General features: G+C 44.5%; 8 non-coding genes across 8 annotated transcripts; 3 read left to right on the forward strand and 5 right to left on the reverse strand.

Annotated features, from left to right (window-relative positions):
- Window positions 1-316: 316 nt before the first annotated feature.
- trnar-ucg (transfer RNA arginine (anticodon UCG)) lies at window positions 317-389 on the reverse strand. The gene has a single exon. It is a non-coding gene; the product is annotated as a tRNA-Arg (tRNA).
- Window positions 390-1,582: 1,193 nt separating this feature from the next.
- trnan-guu (transfer RNA asparagine (anticodon GUU)) lies at window positions 1,583-1,656 on the forward strand. Its single transcript has one exon. It is a non-coding gene; the product is annotated as a tRNA-Asn (tRNA).
- A 1,536-nt stretch (window positions 1,657-3,192) lies between these two features.
- trnas-uga (transfer RNA serine (anticodon UGA)) lies at window positions 3,193-3,274 on the forward strand. The gene has a single exon. It is a non-coding gene; the product is annotated as a tRNA-Ser (tRNA).
- Window positions 3,275-4,824: 1,550 nt separating this feature from the next.
- trnar-ucg (transfer RNA arginine (anticodon UCG)) lies at window positions 4,825-4,897 on the reverse strand. The gene has a single exon. It is a non-coding gene; the product is annotated as a tRNA-Arg (tRNA).
- Window positions 4,898-9,652: 4,755 nt separating this feature from the next.
- Window positions 9,653-9,725, reverse strand: trnar-ccu (transfer RNA arginine (anticodon CCU)). The gene has a single exon. It is a non-coding gene; the product is annotated as a tRNA-Arg (tRNA).
- A 6,257-nt stretch (window positions 9,726-15,982) lies between these two features.
- trnar-acg (transfer RNA arginine (anticodon ACG)) lies at window positions 15,983-16,055 on the reverse strand. The gene has a single exon. It is a non-coding gene; the product is annotated as a tRNA-Arg (tRNA).
- Window positions 16,056-17,218: 1,163 nt separating this feature from the next.
- trnat-ggu (transfer RNA threonine (anticodon GGU)) lies at window positions 17,219-17,292 on the reverse strand. The gene has a single exon. It is a non-coding gene; the product is annotated as a tRNA-Thr (tRNA).
- Window positions 17,293-17,671: 379 nt separating this feature from the next.
- Window positions 17,672-17,753, forward strand: trnat-ggu (transfer RNA threonine (anticodon GGU)). The gene has a single exon. It is a non-coding gene; the product is annotated as a tRNA-Thr (tRNA).
- Window positions 17,754-18,251: the final 498 nt, after the last annotated feature.

Here is an 18,251-nt window from a genome sequence, read left to right on the forward strand (position 1 = left end):
TGGCCTACATATTGACGCAATGATCAAACTGACTGACATGTTCTGATTCAGATCCCCTGCAGTTCATGCCAATTAGAACAATAGCAATGCTGAGTCCTCCCCACCCTACTGAGCACAAATTCAGCTGCTCTCCAGTTCTGTTCTGCATGTTTTTTCATTGCAATTGAGCTCGGAGCTGGAGATGATCTCCATACAGTTCTGTGTTCACCAGCCCGCACTTGCGTGCTAATTTACGGGTTGTGGCAAATGCTTTTCTATAGTTCATATACATGACGGCAACCTGTTACCTAGGAACCTGAGAGGTTTAAAAGCCTCACGAGCCAGGCAGGACTCGAACCTACAATCTTCTGATCCGAAGTCAGACGCGTTATCCATTACGCCACTGGCCCATAGAACATGCGCTTGCACTCCACCACAGAGAGCTCTACACTGCTACTAGTAGTACACTTCCCCATCTAAATTTTCACAGCAAGAAACTTGTGTTTCCTACTATTTTTGTCAGGTTTAAAATATCATCTCCTTAAAACAGAAAAAGTGTTGATGTGTTGTGCTGAAATTCCGATTGATTTTGAATTCAAAGAAAAAAGGTTTTCTTCCAAAACACCATGAAATTGTCACATCTTGCAGACAATAGGTGTATTCCATGTTGAAAAGAGAAGAAAGAAAACCATGGAGCCTTTTACAGGTGTGAGGCTTCTTCAGGTGTGAGAAGACCTCACAGTCGAAACGCTGTGTTTCCGTTCTTCTCTTTTCAGCATGCAATAAACCTAGTACTTGTTCCTTTGCAGCCGAGGCATGCTGACGTAGCTACCCAGCTGAACATCTTGCAGACTCTACAGTACTTCTCTCCTGTAGAAGTAAAGCAGGGCTTGCTGGGTGAGCTTTTGCTCCGGTAAATTAGGTCACGTGTCATGTTAAATCACTTCTTCTAAACACAACATTTGCTGGTGCTAGCTTTCCCCATGAAAAGAGACATTTCCCTTACAGTACATGACATATCGTTTTTATTCTATCAATAAGTATAGAAATTAAACAAAAGAAAAAATGGTGTCGCCAAAGAATGCACAGCTCTGTCGCCTTGGGGAGGTGTCAAGGGCATTGAGCTCCTTGGACATGAAAAGTGCCCGATAAATGCCATTTCTCATCATTTCTCTTGGCGTCAGTTCTGCTATTAAATGGGACGGAGGCAACGGGTTCAGAGAGCAGGTTAAGTGCACACCGAACGCAGATGTGTCCAAGTGTCTGTAAAAGCGCGGTGCTCCGCTGGCGCTGTTCCCTAGTGGCTTAAAGTGCCCGCCTAGTAAGCAGGCGATCCTGGGTCTGAATACCAGCGGTGCCTCTCTCCGTGTCTTGTTGTGCCGAATGTCTCATTTCAGACAAACATGTACAGCTTGGTTCAGTTTAATGCAAGAATTCATTTCCTTTCTGGAATAACTTGTTTTTGAAGAAATCCATACAGCTTGTGAAAGATGAAATCCATTTCTTGGTTGTCAGTGGAAAAAGATTGCCGGCTGCAAGAAGCGCAAGTGATTGTTTTCTTTGACCATAAACCTGCAAATGTAGGGAGCACAAGCGGCCGTCAGTCTCTGTGGCGCAATCGGTTAGCGCGTTCGGCTGTTAACCGAAAGGTTGGTGGTTCAAGCCCACCCAGGGACGCATGTCTCAGTTTTTCCAATGTAAACATCATCACCGCTAAAGAAGATGGCGCAGAAGGCTCCACAGTCGAAACGTTGTGCTTCTTTTCTTCTCTTTTCAGCATGGAGTAAACCTTTGCTTGATCCTTTGCAGCCTACGCATGCTGACACAGCTACCTTTCTCTTAACGCACCTCAATCATTATTCACCAAAACCATCAGCAGAATGTGTCGCCTTTGTGGTGATGTCACTCCTCTGCTTCACAAATGTCCTTAGTGACGGACCATTTCATTCTGCCATTTTTCCGGAGCGGTTATTGATTGCTCCATCATTTCCCTCATACTTTCCATCCCAAGATTGAAAAAAAAAAACAGAAACAGGCTGATAGGACGACAATCAAATTGCAAAAACTCATCAAAGCACTCGATAGAGTATTTGAATCCACAAGTAGCTACGAGCAACTTTGTCCTGGCTTGCATGAAAGTCGGAAAATGTCAAAAAGACAAAGATGGTGGCTTTTTCATATCTGTTCTTTTATTTTTAGTTCGTTGGCTCTTCTGTCCATTGTCCTCCTGCCTGGCTCTTGACCTGTGACTGTCTGAACGCACACATTAGACTTTCAGGCGGGGGATTTGTCCTGAGCCTCTGTGAAAGACCCACCCACCCCCATAAATAACTGCTCTAGAAACACATGAATGCAAAACTAAACCACAGCTTAAAGAGGAGCTCCAACTCAGTGCCATACTAATGTAAACGAAGTAATACTAAGACATGTTCTTATGGATTTGTCTTACCTTGAGATATGTAATTGGATTTCAGGATTAACTTCCTCATTCAATGTACTGGTGATTCTTTGCCTGGTCAGTACCTGGGTGGGAGACCTCCAGCGAACAATTAAGCTTGCTGCTGGAAGTGGTGTTAAGAGACTCTTAGGATCTTCCAGAGGTGTCTGTCCAATAGCACTAGTTGCCTTAGAGCTGGCTCAAACATTGCTCAAGAGTCTACCTTTCACAGATGCGCAAAGATGAATGATGGGGGTGCACGCTTCAAGGAGCCTTCCAACTGTAGGGACCGATTAGAGACGATCCGTAGCATGTGTTCATTTCCATATACGCCCCGTGTCTCAACGGTAGGACAGAGTCAAATACTGCCTCGACACGTAACAGCGTTATATTAAACCGCAGGACTTGAGGGCTGTTTTGTTTGAATGTTCAAGGCATTGGTAAGAGCGTAGGTCAAGGGCCATTGGTGCATCTCCTGTAACTGGAGTAAAAATGCTATTCAAAGTGCAGTGACTAAAATCGTCGTCCAGATGTCTCTGTTGTTGATTGCTTTCTGTCTAAGAACGTTCTGTTTTCATGTCCGAACGGGGAGACTTTATCATTCCAACTTGAAGCCACCCTTAAGTCCTCTGAGGTGTGTGTGTGTGTGCTTGCACGTATGGCGTAAAAGGTTTCTTAAACGGAGAGCGAACTTGAAAAAAGTTGCCTCCGCTGCCGCCGCCGCCTCGCACTCCCTGTTCGATTGTAGCAAGAAGGCAGCGGCCGCGGTGCTTGCTGTAGTCGTGGCCGAGTGGTTAAGGTGACGGACTTGAAATCCGTTGGGGTCTCCCCGCGCAGGTTCAAATCCTGCCGACTACGGCGTCCTTTGCATTTGGTTGCGTGCGTGCGTGTAAAAGGACCAGCGCCGTTTCGTTTTCGCTGGGACCTTTAACACTCTAAATCGCCTGGACCCACAGCCTGTGAAATCGATTCTTCAGCACCCACGATGGACGCTTTGCCGCTGGACACAGAGAACGATGCTTTTCTGCAACGAGCTTTCCAGCTGAATTTTCTCGGCAGCTCCGTACTGAACCTGTTCTCCATTGCAACATAGCGGAGGCTCGTCACGTCTATAGCAAGGCTGTGTAGGACCGCATACGCCACAGTGACTTGTACACAGACCACATGAAAGGCAAGCAAAATACACTTTTAAAATTCCAAAGACTCACAAGGTCAGAGAAACAGCGATGACCTGAACAGATCTGTTACAGAAGTCTAGGTTGACCTTTTTAGAGCTGTAATTGCATTTTTGTTTAATAGAAGATCAAATCTACTCGCATGTACCAGCACCTTACAGTTTATTGATGTTAATTCTGTTTAAGTAATAAGATTGCTAACGATGTTGGACTTTAGCCGGTGTTTTTTAGAACAAATTGCTTACACTTCTGTAAGGAATACGCAGTACGTGCCTTTGTCAGTCATTGCTCACCATACCTGTAACTTTCTTATCTAACTCACTTCCTCAAATGGTGAAGGTCCACAAACATAAATGAAAAAAAAACCCTTGTTGTAGATGAGGTGCACAAAAAAGCAGCCCCTGATAGTGTATAACACATTTATACTATTGCAGAGACACATGTAACATATATATACTGTATATATGAAACAGAAATAGAAACAGAAACAGGAATCGCTTACTCACCTGGAGAATCTCTGTAGGAATATCTAGCATTTATCAATGGAAATAAAAGCTGCTTTAATACAGTGCATGTTCAAACTCAAACCCTCAGCTGCTGTTCTTGTTTGTTTTGGGACAAATTGCAACTGAGCATCGCATGAGCCGTTACGTACCCTTATCTGTTAGGGAATTTCAAGGGAGGAGTTAGGTCAGAATGGGTAGGCTGCAAAACAACAAGTAAAGATTTATTCCAAGATGAAACGTTGTGGCGGTTTTCTTATCTTTTCAGCATGGACTAAACTTTTACGTGTTCCTTATATGCTATATATGTATATATTAGCACCAATGTCGTTCTTAAAAACTAACATGAAATTGTCAGGGACATTCAGCTATATACAAAGACGAGACAGACAAAGTAATAATTCTGTATTAACGTGGCCTACATATTGACGCAATGATCAAACTGACTGACATGTTCTGATTCAGATCCCCTGCAGTTCATGCCAATTAGAACAATAGCAATGCTGAGTCCTCCCCACCCTACTGAGCACAAATTCAGCTGCTCTCCAGTTCTGTTCTGCATGTTTTTTCATTGCAATTGAGCTCGGAGCTGGAGATGATCTCCATACAGTTCTGTGTTCACCAGCCCGCACTTGCGTGCTAATTTACGGGTTGTGGCAAATGCTTTTCTATAGTTCATATACATGACGGCAACTTGTTACCTAGGAACCTGAGAGGTTTAAAAGCCTCACGAGCCAGGCAGGACTCGAACCTACAATCTTCTGATCCGAAGTCAGACGCGTTATCCATTACGCCACTGGCCCATAGAACATGCGCTTGCACTCCACCACAGAGAGCTCTACACTGCTACTAGTAGTACACTTCCCCATCTAAATTTTCACAGCAAGAAACTTGTGTTTCCTACTATTTTTGTCAGGTTTAAAATATCATCTCCTTAAAACAGAAAAAGTGTTGATGTGTTGTGCTGAAATTCCGATTGATTTTGAATTCAAAGAAAAAAGGTTTTCTTCCAAAACACCATGAAATTGTCACATCTTGCAGACAATAGGTGTATTCCATGTTGAAAAGAGAAGAAAGAAAACCATGGAGCCTTTTACAGGTGTGAGGCTTCTTCAGGTGTGAGAAGACCTCACAGTCGAAACGCTGCGTTTCCGTTCTTCTCTTTTCAGCATGCAATAAACCTAGTACTTGTTCCTTTGCAGCCGAGGCATGCTGACGTAGCTACCCAGCTGAACATCTTGCAGACTCTACAGTACTTCTCTCCTGTAGAAGTAAAGCAGGGCTTGCTGGGTGAGCTTTTGCTCCGGTAAATTAGGTCACGTGTCATGTTAAATCACTTCTTCTAAACACAACATTTGCTGGTGCTAGCTTTCCCCATGAAAAGAGACATTTCCCTTACAGTACATGACATATCGTTTTTATTCTATCAATAAGTATAGAAATTAAACAAAAGAAAAAATGGTGTCGCCAAAGAATGCACAGCTCTGTCGCCTTGGGGAGGTGTCAAGGGCATTGAGCTCCTTGGACATGAAAAGTGCCCGATAAATGCCATTTCTCATCATTTCTCTTGGCGTCAGTTCAGCTATTAAATGGGACGGAGGCAACGGGTTCAGAGAGCAGGTTAAGTGCACACCGAACGCAGATGTGTCCAAGTGTCTGTAAAAGCGCGGTGCTCCGCTGGCGCTGTTCCCTAGTGGCTTAAAGTGCCCGCCTAGTAAGCAGGCGATCCTGGGTCTGAATACCAGCGGTGCCTCTCTCCGTGTCTTGTTGTGCCGAATGTCTCATTTCAGACAAACATGTACAGCTTGGTTCAGTTTAATGCAAGAATTCATTTCCTTTCTGGAATAACTTGTTTTTGAAGAAATCCATACAGCTTGTGAAAGATGAAATCCATTTCTTGGTTGTCAGTGGAAAAAGATTGCCGGCTGCAAGAAGCGCAAGTGATTGTTTTCTTTGACCATAAACCTGCAAATGTAGGGTGCACAAAAGACTGTCAGACTCTGTGGTGCTGAAAAGTTGGTGGTTCAAGCCCCTCCAGTATGCGTGTCTCAGTTTTTCCAATGTAAACATCATCACCATCGCTAAAGAAGATGGCGCAGAAGGCTCCACAGTCGAAACGTTGTGCTTCTTTTCTTCTCTTTTCAGCATGGAGTAAACCTTTGCTTTATCCTTTGCAGCCTAAGCATGCTGACGCAGCTACCTTTCTCTTAACACGCCTCAATCATTATTCACCAAAACGATCAGCAGAATAAGTCGCCTTTGTGGTGATGTCACTCCTCTGCTTCACAAATGTCCTTAGTGACGGACCATTTCTTTCTGCCATTTTTCCGGAGCGGTTATTGATTGCTCCATCATTTCCCTCATACTTTCCATCCCTAGATTGAAAAAAAAAAAACAGAAACAGGCTGACAGGACGACAATCAAATTGCAAAAACTCATCAAAGCACTCGATAGAGTATTTGAATCCACAAGTAGCTACGAGCAACTTTGTCCTGGCTTGCATGAAAGTCGGAAAATGTCAAAAAGAAAAAGATGGTGGCTTTTTCATATCTGTTCTTTTATTTTTAGTTCGTTGGCTCATCTGTCCATTGTCCTCCTGCCTGGCTCTTGACCTGTGACTGTTTGAACGCACACAGTAGACTTTCATGCAGGGGATTTGTCCTGAGCCTCTGTGAAGGACCCACCCACCCCCATAAATAACTGCTCTAGAAACACATGAATGCAAAACTAAACCACAGCTTAAAGAGGAGCTTGTCATGACCGCCAGGCAGTTAAGACCAACTCTTAAGCAATCTAAACAGCACCAGCAGAGGGTGATTATTAACAAACGCCGCCACACGAGTTAACCCACCTGCACACACTCCACCGTGGGGTACGCAGTGCTATTTTTACCATCTTTACTTGCTTCCCGCTGGTATTGAGTCTACTCCTTGAGAGCTCTACCTGGCGTTTTTTCCATTACCTCGTTTATTCTGGATATTGGACTCCCCTTCTGCCTTTTCGACTTTGGACCTCGCCTCTCACCTCGGACTGTTTGCCACCAGTGTTCTCCCTGGATTACGACTTACCTTACGCCTCTTGACCACGAAACAAAGCAAAGCAGAGCAAAACAAAATGAACAAACGAAAAGCCTCACGTCCCGCACTTGCGTGTTACGCCGTTACGTGCCCAAGCGGTATTGTACTTCATCTTAGCACTGCACCCCGGGGCGTACGGTATATGGGAACGAGCACACGCCATAAATCGTCTCGAATCACTCCCTACAGCTGTAAGGCACCTTGAAGCGTGCACCCCCAACATTTTTCTTTGCGCATCTGTGAAAGGTAAACTCTTGAGCAAACTCTGAACCAGCTCTAAGGAAACTAATCCGATTAGACGTTACTTTGACTCATCCTTTAAGGGAACCTTGTTAATTGGAGAAATCAATGATTTCGAATGAATTCTGTATGCGTTAAAAGACAGCTATACACAGAAAACATGCAGGACACTTCTCATGATGTTTCCCGAGCCGAAACACAGTGCGTTTTTCCAAGCCCTCTGACAAAGCCCGCCCACTGAAAACTGCAGCAGATCGTGTAAAGACGTTCAACTTTGTAACTACTGCACGCACAGGAAGCAGAATAAATTCCTCTTTTCAAACTGTCAAAGGTTTGCTTTGCGAACACTGCAGGACATCGCACAATCTCTTTTGAATGGGGACAAACGATTTCTTATGGGGCACAGTAAGTACAGACGTTTAAAAAGCTCCACTCATGCCGACGATGCAGCATGAAGAAGCGCAACCTAACGTTTGCATTCCTAGCAAATTCCTTTTATTTTTTGATAAATAAAGACAGTCTTGTTTAACAAACAACACACACAACATTTTACATTGTCAATTCAATTCAAATCAATGTATTTCTATATAGCACCTTTCACAACAAGGTTGTCCCAAGGCACTTAACAATGCAAGTTGTTAAGAGCCTTGTGTCTAATATGCCGCCTAGGTAACGTGCTGTCTCTTTGAGGCAGATGTTTAAATCCTCTGAGTTAAGTGCTGAAGTTATAGTAGTCCTATCAGTATTGTTGCCTCCGATCAACAGATCCTCATTTTTCTCAGAGTTGAGTAACAAAAAGTTTTCACACATCCAAGTATTTCCTTCCTTAATGCATTTAACTAAAGTGATAATAGAAGAGTTGTCATTTGGTGGAAACAAAATGTTTATTTGAGTGTCATCAGCATATGAATGAAAGTTCATATTATTTTTTCTTATTATCCTACCTAGCAGCAGCATGTAGAGAGAGAGAGCAATATTGGTCCCGGCACTGATCCATCTGGTACCCCAAATTGAACTGGTGACGTTGATGAAGCAGTACAATTATTAGATATTTGAACATAATGAAAACGATGAGTAAAATGTGAAGTAAACCACTGAAGGACGGTTCCAGATAAGCCAACCTCAAACTCAAGCCTGTGTAACAAAACAGAGAGGTCAACCGTGTCAAAGGCAGCTCTAAGATCTAGAAGCAAAGCACAAGCACTGTTGCATTCCCTGCATCAGTAGCTAAGAGAATATCATTTACGACTCTTGTTAATGCAGTTTCAGAAACCAGACTAAAATTTCTCAAGTATATTATTTGAATCCAGATATGATTGACGTTGGGCAACAACTATTCTCCCAAGACTTTTAGATTGAAATGGGACCTTTGAGACAGGCCTGTAGTTGTTAAGAACTTGTTGATCCAAATTTGACTTCTTAAGAGCGGTCTAACAACCGCTACCTTAAATTGATCAGGTACAACGCCTGACGCAAGCGATGCATTCATCATACTAATTATAGGTCCTGCCAGTCCTTCGAGGGAATCTTTGACTAGCTGAGTGGGGATGGGATCTAGCGAACAGGTGGTTGACTTTGTCTTACGTCTGTGTTTATGAGTCCACCATAAGAAGAAATCTGAACAGGAGTGGTGATCATGCGAGGTCACCATGGAGGAAACCACTGCTCTCCCCCCCAAAAAAACCACCACTGCCCCTCTCAAGTTTGCTAAAGACCACATGGATGTTCCACAGCAACTCCTGGAACAATGTTCTGTGGACAGTGACAAAAGTTGAACATGTTGGTAAATGTGCACAACGTTATGTTTGGAGATAACAAAACACTGCATACCAACTCCAAAACCTCATCCCACCTGGGAAGCATAGCGGAGGCTGTACGGCTTGCAATCATCGAGGGACCGATGAATTCCAAGATGTATCAGGAAATTCTACAGCAGAATGTCAGGGTGTCTGCCTGTGATCTAAAACTCGAAAGACGCTGGGTCATGCAGCATGACAAAAACAAAGGAGTACATCAACAACAGAGTGGCTGAAACAATAGAAATTCCGTATTTTGGGATGGCCGAGTAAGAGTCCTGACCCCAATCCCATTGAAGTGCTGTGGCGTGATCTGAAGCAGGCCGTTCAGTGCAAGACATCTCCCAACTGTATGTGAGAGAAAAGCAGAGACGCTCACTGAGTAAGGTGGGGTTGCAGCTTTGCAAATCAAAAGGACATTTGTACGCTCAAAAAGGGACAGTAGCACCCCAGATGGGACTCGAACCCACAATCCCTGGCTTAGGAGGCCAGTGCCTTATCCATTAGGCCACTGGGGCACACTGGGTTGGGTCGATCACGCTGATGAAGAGCCAGTTTTTTTTTTCCTTTGCTTTTTCAAAGGGATCCCCAAAATTAGGAAAGTTAGGCAGCAGAAGGTTTACTGTGACCTGAGAAGGACCGGCATCCAATCACGGTGGTACACACACACACGCTCTCACTCATCTGAGCTACACGGCTACCAAGATGATCTCAGGTGCGCCGAGCTGGTACGGAACATATTGAACTGATCGACGGCGAATTGTCTCTCAGACAGGCTTTTCACCTCTGAGCTCCCTGACTGACAGTAATCAGCTAGGTAGTGAAACAGTCAGCTGCTTCTAAACCTTAAACAGTTGCATCTCGGCGCTTCCACGGAGAGATGATTTGAAAGCCGAACATCGCCCATTGGGAACACCTTACTATCACTAGTTTAAGAGACTCTTAAGGTCTTGCAGAGGTGCCTGTCTAATAGCATGCGCTTTGCAAGCTATAGGTGTTTAGGCTGAGGCAGAATGCCTGTTAACAAAATGTTTTTCTAAAGGGGCCTCGCACTCTTTTCCAAGCAATGGTCACCATCCCCACCGAGTGTCACAACGTAGTCATGTCCTAGGATGTCACCTGTTAGTCTCCATTTGTCTGCCACCAACACTTTAGGTTACGGGGTCACAACCGCACCCCGGAGAGCAGAGGAGCCGTTGTCGTTCTGGCGGCGCAGATTGGGCTGAAGGTGGGGCGCTTGAATCTCGCTGTTGGAGGCCGTCTGAAACTGACCCAAGCCTTTCCCTTGAATTAAATGTAAATAAATAAATGAACCCCAGATGCACATGGAATCAATCACGTGTTTCCTTTGAGCCGTTTCAAAGACTGCTCCAGAGTTTACCTTGCACAGATGCGCAAAGATTAATGATGGGGGTGCACGCTTCCAGGCGCCTTACAACTGTAGGGACTGATTAGAGACAATTCGTAGCGTGTGTTCGTTTCCATATACGCCCCGTGTTGCAATGGTAGGATGAAGTCAAATACGGCTTGGACGCGTAACGGCATTCTATCCAACTGCAGGACTTGAGGGTTTTTTGTGCTTTGTTCTGTTTTCGTTGACATCGCATTCGTAAGAGCGTCAAAAAAAGGCAATTCCAGCATCTAACACGAATAAAAGGGCTATTGAAACTGCAGGGCTGCGCAGCTTCTAAAATCCTTGCACACAATTCTCCGTTATTGTTACTTCCTTCTTTCTGTCTAACAAAGTTCCCTTTTCCTGACCGGACGGGGAGACTTTATCATTCCAACTTGAAGCCAGCCTTAAGTCCTCTGAGGCGCATTTGTCTGCTAGCATGCATTTTGTGAAAGTTTTTTTTGTTGTTGTTAAACGGAAAGCGACTTTGAAAAAGGTTTCCGCCGCTGCCCGGCACTCTATGTTAGACTGCATCAAAAAGGCAGTGGCGGCGGCGGCGGCCGAGTGGTTAGGGCGATGGACTAGAAATTCATTGGGGTCTCCCTGCGAAGCTTCGAGTCCTGCCGCCTACGGTGTCGTCGTGTGTCTGCGCAACAAAGGAAAAGCACCTGTTTCACTTTTCCCGCAACTTTTAAAACGCGAATGATCTGGATTTCTACATGATTGGCTCTTAAAATGTGATCTGATCTTCATCTGACGCATAATAATAAATAAAGACAGTCTTGTTTAACAAACAACACACACAACATTTTACATTGTCAATTCAGTTCAAATCAATGTATTTCTATATAGCACCTTTCACAACAAGGTTGTCTCAAGGCACTTAACAATGCAAGTTGTTAAGAGCCTTGTGTCTAATATGCCACTTAGGTTACGTGCTGTCTCTTTGAGGCAAATGTTTAAATCCTCTGAGTTAAGTGCTGAAGTTATAGTAGTCCTATCAGTATTGTTGCCTCCGATCAACAGATCCTCATTTTTCTCAGAGTTGAGTAACAAAAAGTTTTCACACATCCAAGTCTTTCCTTCATTAATGCATTTAACTAAAGTGATAATAGAAAAGTTGTCGTTTGGTGTGAACAAAATGTTTATTTGAGTGTCATCAGCATATGAATGAAAGTTCATATTATTTTTTCGTATTATCCTACCTAGCAGCAGCATGTAGAGAGAGAGAGCAATATTGGCCCCGGCACTGATCCGTCTGGTACCCCAAATTGAACTGGTGACGTTGATGAAGCAGTACAATTATTAGATATTTGAACATAATGAAAACGATGAGTAAAATGTGAAGTAAACCACTGAAGGACGGTTCCAGATAAGCCAACCTCAAACTCAAGCCTGTGTAACAAAACAGAGAGGTCAACCGTGTCAAAGGCAGCTCTAAGATCTAGAAGCACAAGCACTGTTGCATTCCCCACATCAGTAGCTAAGAGAATATCATTTACGACTCTCGTTAATGCAGTTTCAGAAAGCAGATTGAAATTTCTCAAGTATATTATTTGAATCCAGATACGATTGACATTGGGCAACAACTATTCTCTCAAAACTTTTAGATTGAAATGGGACCTTTGAGACAGGCCTGTAGTTGTTAAGAACTTGTGGATCCAAATTTGACTTCTTAAGGAGCGGTCTAACAACCGCTACCTTAAATTGATCAGGTACAACGCCTGACGCAAGCGATGCATTCATCATACTAATTATAGGTCCTGCCAGTCCTTCGAGGGAATCTTTGACTAGCTGAGTGGGGATGGGATCTAGCGAACAGGTGGTTGACTTTGTCTTACGTCTGTGTCCATGAGTCCACCATAAGAAGAAATCTGAACAGGAGCGGTGATCATGCGAGGTCACCACGGAGGAAACCACTGCTCTCCCCCCAAAAAAAACCACCACTGCCCCTCTCAAGTTTGCTAAAGACCACATGGATGTTCCACAGCAACTCCTGGAACAATGTTCTGTGGACAGACATGACAAAAGTTGAACTTGTTGGTAAATGTGCACAGCGTTATGTTTGGAGATAACAAAACACTGCATACCAACTCCAAAACCTCATCCCACCTGGGAAACATGGCGGAGGCTGTACGGCTTGCAATCATCGAGGGACCGATGAATTCCAAGATGTATCAGGAAATTCTACAGCAGAATGTCAGGGTGTCTGCCTGTGATCTAAAACTCGAAAGAGGCTGGGTCATGCAGCATGACAAAAACAAAGGAGTACATCAACAACAGAGTGGCTGAAACAGAAGAAATTCCGTATTTTGGGATGGCCAAGTAAGAGTCCTGACCCCAATCCCATTGAAGTGCTGTGGCGTGATCTGAAGCAGGCCGTTCAGCGCAAGACATCCCAAAAATATACATGAACTGAAACAGTTTTGCATAGAGGAATAGGCCAAAATACCTCCTAACCGCTGCTCAGGTCTGACCAGCCGCTACAGAAAGTGGGGATTGAGGTTTTTGTCATAAAGGAGGTTCCACTAGCTCCTTAATATAAGGGTTCACGTACTTTTTCCATCAATGACCTTGATTGTTTAAACCATTTGGTCAATAAAGAAACAGCAATGTCAAATGTTGGGCGTGTGTTGTTTGTTAAATCAGACTCTCTTTATTAATTATTATGACTTAGATAAAGATAAGATCACATGTTAGGAGCCATTCATGCAGAAATACACATCATTCCGAAGGGCTGTTTACAAAAGTTTTTCTCCCAACTGTATGTGAGAGAAAAGAAGAGACGCTCACTGAGTAAGGTGGGGTTGTAGCTTTGCAAATCAAAAGGACATTTGTACGCTCAAAATGGGACAGGAGCACCCCAGATGGTACTCAAACCCACAATCCCTGGCTTAGGAGGCCAGTGTCTTAGCCATTAGGCCACTGCGCCACACTGGGTGAGGTCGATCATGCTGATGAAGAGCCAGTTTTTTTTCCTTTGCTTTTTCAAAGGGATCCCCAAAATTAGGGAAGTTAGGCAGCAGAAGGTTTACTGTAACCTGAGAAGGACCGGCATCCAATCACGGTGGTACACACACACACGCTCTCACTCATCTGAGCTACACGGCTACCAAGATGATCTCAGTTGCGCCGAGCTGGTACGGAACATATTGAACTCATCGACGGCGAATTGTCTCTCAGACAGGCTTTTCACCTCTGAGCTCCCTGACTGACAGTAATCCGCTAGGTAGTGAAACAGTCAGCTGCTTCTAAGCCTTAAACAGCTGCATCTCGGCGCTTCCACAGAGAGATGATTTGAAAGCCAAACATCGCCCATTGGGAACACCTTACTATCACTAGTTTAAGAGACTCTTAAGGTCTTGCAGAGGTGCCTGTCTAATAGCATGCGCTTTGCAAGCTATAGGTGTTTGGACTAAGGCAGAATGCCTGTTAACAAAATGTTTTTCTAAAGGGGCCTCGCACTCTTTTCCAAGCAATGGTCACCATCCCCACCGAGTGTCACAATGTAGTCATGTCCTAGGACATCACCTGTTAGTCTCCATTTGTCTGCCACCAACACTTTAGGTTACGGGGTCACAACCGCACCCCGGAGACCAGAGGAGCCGTTGGCGTTCTGGCGGCGCAGATTGGGCTGAAGGTGGGGCGCTTGAATCTCGCTGTTGGAGGCCGTCTGAAACTGACCCAAGCCTTTCCCTTGAATTAAATGTAAATAAGAAATGAACCCCAGATGCACATGGAATCAATCACGTGTTTCCTTTGAGCCGTTTCAGAGACTGCTACAGAGTTTACCTTGCACAGATGCGCAAAGATTAATGATGGGGGTGCACGCTTCCAGGCGTCTTACTACTGTAGGGAGTGATTGAGACAATTCGTAGCTTGTGCTCATTTCCCTCTATTCCCCGTGTTACAGTGGTAGGATGACGTAAATTCCTGCTTCGACACGTAACGGGACTATAATCAAGTGCAGGAGCTGAGGGCTTTAGTTTTGTTTCGTTTTCCATGGCGTTCGTAAGCGCGCAAATCAAAGGCAATTCCTGCGTCTAACACGAATGTAAATGCTTTTGAAAGTGCAGTGTGGTGCAGCTTGTAAAATCCTTGTCCACATTTTTGGTTTGTTGATGTTTTTTTCTGTCTGCCAAAGTTGCGTTTTGACATCCGGACTGGGGGACTTTATCATTTGAACGTGAAGCCAGCCTTAAACCCTCTGAGGCGTGTCTGTCTGCCGGCACGAATCTTGTGAAAGGTATTTTTTTTTAACGGAGAGCAACTTTAAAAAGGTTTCCGCAGCCACCTCGCAGTCCGTGTTTGATTATAGGAGGAATACGGCGGCGGCGAGTTCGCATTTGTCGTGCTCGAGTGGTTAAGGCGATGGGCTCGAAATGCGTTGGGGCTTCCCCGCGCAGGTTCGAAACCTGCCGACTCCGGCGTCTGCCGCACGTCGCCTTGTGCCTGCACGGCAGAGGCGAAGTGCCGCTTCTCCTTTCCTGGTACTATAACAACGCGAAATCGCTTGGACCCGCTGCCATTGAAATCAATTCTTCAGATAACCACACATTTTGCGTTCGCACCTCTGGTGCTCTACTTATACCTTTGAAAACCTAATGAATAAAGCTGAAAGAACCGACACGATATGTAGGTGCTGGTAAAGCACGCAGTAAAGAACTGTTAACAGCAAGGGTTTCAGTGGGTTAACTGAGGAGAAGGGCGTGATCGCTAATTGTTGACTTTTTATTTGGTGTTAGAAACACTCTTACTGTGCATGACGTGCAACAAATGTAGCCACAGAAATTGCATCACGCTTTCATGTATGCTATTGCAGACACCAACGTTGCCTAGATAGAAAACCGAAATAGCCGTGGGTTTGCTTGCTGGTCTGAAGGATCTCTCTTCGAATCTCTATCATTTGTCAATGGAAGTAAAAGGCGCTGCAATCTCATACGTTCAGAATCAAACCCGCAGCTGTTGTTCGACTTTATTTCTTGACTAATTACAACTGAGTGTCGCATGAGCAGTTACATAAACTTGTCTGGTATATTTGAACACAAATGCCGTTCTTCAATTAAAACTAACAGAACATTGTCAGGGACATTCAGTTCTATACAAACAAGAGACAGACAAGAGAATATTTCTACCGTTCATGTGGACTACGTGTTGACTTACTGATCGGAATAATTGAAAGGTTCGGGCTCATAGCCGATGCAGTGCGTGCTAATTAGAACAGCAACGCTGAGCTCTCAGCACCGTACTGAGCCCAGGTGTTTTTCTAAAGCTGTCAGGTGCAGTTCATTTACATGAAGGAAATCTCTTACCGGGTACGATTACAATGCAGTAAGTAGCACAGACTACTTAGGGAGTAGCCAGATGCGTTTAAAAACGACCCGAGCCAGGCAGGAGTCGAACCTGCAATCTCCTGAGCCGTAGTCAGACGCGTTATCCATTGCGCCACTGGCCCCGGTGTGACACTGCAGGACTGTAACCCAGTGAGATCAGCACTGCAACTAGTAAAATATTACCCCCGGTCCATTCTTTACCAAAAGTGAGAAAGACCTGTTTTCTACATTTTGTCTGTTTTAAAACCATATCTCAAACCAAACCAAGAGTCTGTCTTTTGCACTGATATTCTGATTCATTTCGATTTCAAAGAAAAAAAAAACATTATCTTCCAAAGCATCATAAAATTGTCCCTTCCTCCAGACTCTACTTCTCTCTTGTAGTAGTACAGCAGACCTTTCCAGGTGAGCAGATCACAGAGTCCGAAATATGCTTCCTCCATCAAGAAAAGTACCTGAACATGACTCTGTCTTCATAAAAGCACCCCTGTAATAAAGAAATTAAATCCGAAATCAAGAGGGCAGTTGCCTACTGAAGTTCAAGAAGTCATCAATTTTAACCTAGCAACACATTAAAGGCTGCATCTATACAAGTACGATTCTAGAAATGCTCACCAGATTACGTTTTAAGAAGGAACTGCGCCTCAGGTTCCGCCGAGATCTTAACTTGGATGGCAGGATTCAGAGTCCGGAGTGCGGACTGATGGCGCACGGAGGGTCCACATACTGTGGATCCCTCAGTTTTCTTCCGCGTGTTTAAACCGCCAGCGTGTGACTCCCCTGTCCCCGTGACCTCATTGCTCTGCTCTCGTCTCTGTGCAGCTGAGCCCGACTCATGGTAAAGTGGAAAAAAGTATGCCCTCAACGTGGGATTTACTCTGGATCGAGGATAGATGTCACTTTTTTATCATTGAACAGGATGTATGTGATGTGGCGACTAGGTTCAATTTTGTATCCTCTTTAAAAGATTAAGGACTGGGGTGAGCGTGATTTACCACCCTTTCAGCTAAGAACCCGACATGCGGACCGTTTAAGCTGCATAGACTCGGTTGTTTAACTCGTCTCCGTTAGCAGGGTTAAGGTTAAAGAAAAAAAACATTGCTGACTTCTTTTTTTTTTTGCCAGCCGCCAGCGCTGATTAGCAAGGTTTGTATTTCATGTTTTGCAAGTTGCATCCATTTTAAGAAAAACAAGTCGCGTTAAAGACAGGAAATGAATACTTGCAAGTCTAGCCGTAGGCGGTTGTCTGTAAGGACCAGTTCTGTTTGAGAAAACAGAACAAAGAAGGCACCGCTGGGATTTGAACCCAGGATCTCCTATTTACCAGGCAGGCGCTTTAACCAACTAAGCCCCGGCGCCCCAGGAGCATTATCCTTTTGCAGCCACTTGGACACACCACTCAGACACATCTGCATTCGGTGTGTGCTCCGCCTGCTCGCTGAGCAAGTTGCCACCTTTACATACAATAGCAATATCAACACCAAGAGAAAGGGTGACAAATGGCTTTTATCTGGAACTTTTGATGTCCAAGGAGCTCAATTTGCTTTCTGTGTACAACAGGGCCACTGAACTCCACACTGGCCACTGAACCACAGCAGTGGCTTGCTGGCTTGACATCTCCTAAGGAAAATGTTGAAATTGCATGTGGAACAGGAAAATGACCCTCGAGTACGAGGGAAAAAAAAGAAAAAGATCATCTGGAGCGCGCCATCCCATGTCCGGACAGCCCAGTTTCATTGACAAGGTGGCTGAGTGGTTAAGGCGATGGACTGGTAATCCATTGTGCTCTGCAGACATGGGTTCGAATCCCATTCTCATCGCTCTCCATGTCTTACACGTTTGACGTTGGCCCTCCTGTTGTTTGCTCTGGTGCTAGAGCTGTACATTTTCTAGCGGTGGCTGAACATGGTATAGTGGGCCAACGTCGGTATCGAGCAGTGACAGTAACAGTACTTACTGCGCCCCATAAGAAATCGTTTGTCCCTGTTCAAAAGAGATTGTGCGATGTCCTGCAGCGTTCGGAAAGCAAACCTTTGACAGTTTGAAAAGAGGAATTTATTCTGCTTCCCGTGCCTGCAGTAGTTACAAAGTTGAACGTCTTTACACGATCTGCTGCAGTTTTCAGTGGGTGGGCTTTGTCAAATGGCTTGAAAAAACGCACTGTGTTTCGGCTCGGGAAACATCATTCATGAGCAGTGTCCTGCATGTTTTCTGTGTATAGCTGTCTTTTAACGCATACAGAATTCATTCGAAATCATTGATTTCTCCAATTAACAATGGTCCCTTTTTGAACCTGCGAGAAGCATTCTTTCCATGTA

The sequence above is a fragment of the Lepisosteus platostomus genome, unplaced genomic scaffold, assembly GCF_059453375.1.
Source record: "Lepisosteus platostomus isolate fLepPlt1 unplaced genomic scaffold, fLepPlt1.hap1 Scaffold_48_H1, whole genome shotgun sequence".
Classification (NCBI taxonomy): Eukaryota; Metazoa; Chordata; class Actinopteri; order Semionotiformes; family Lepisosteidae; genus Lepisosteus; species Lepisosteus platostomus.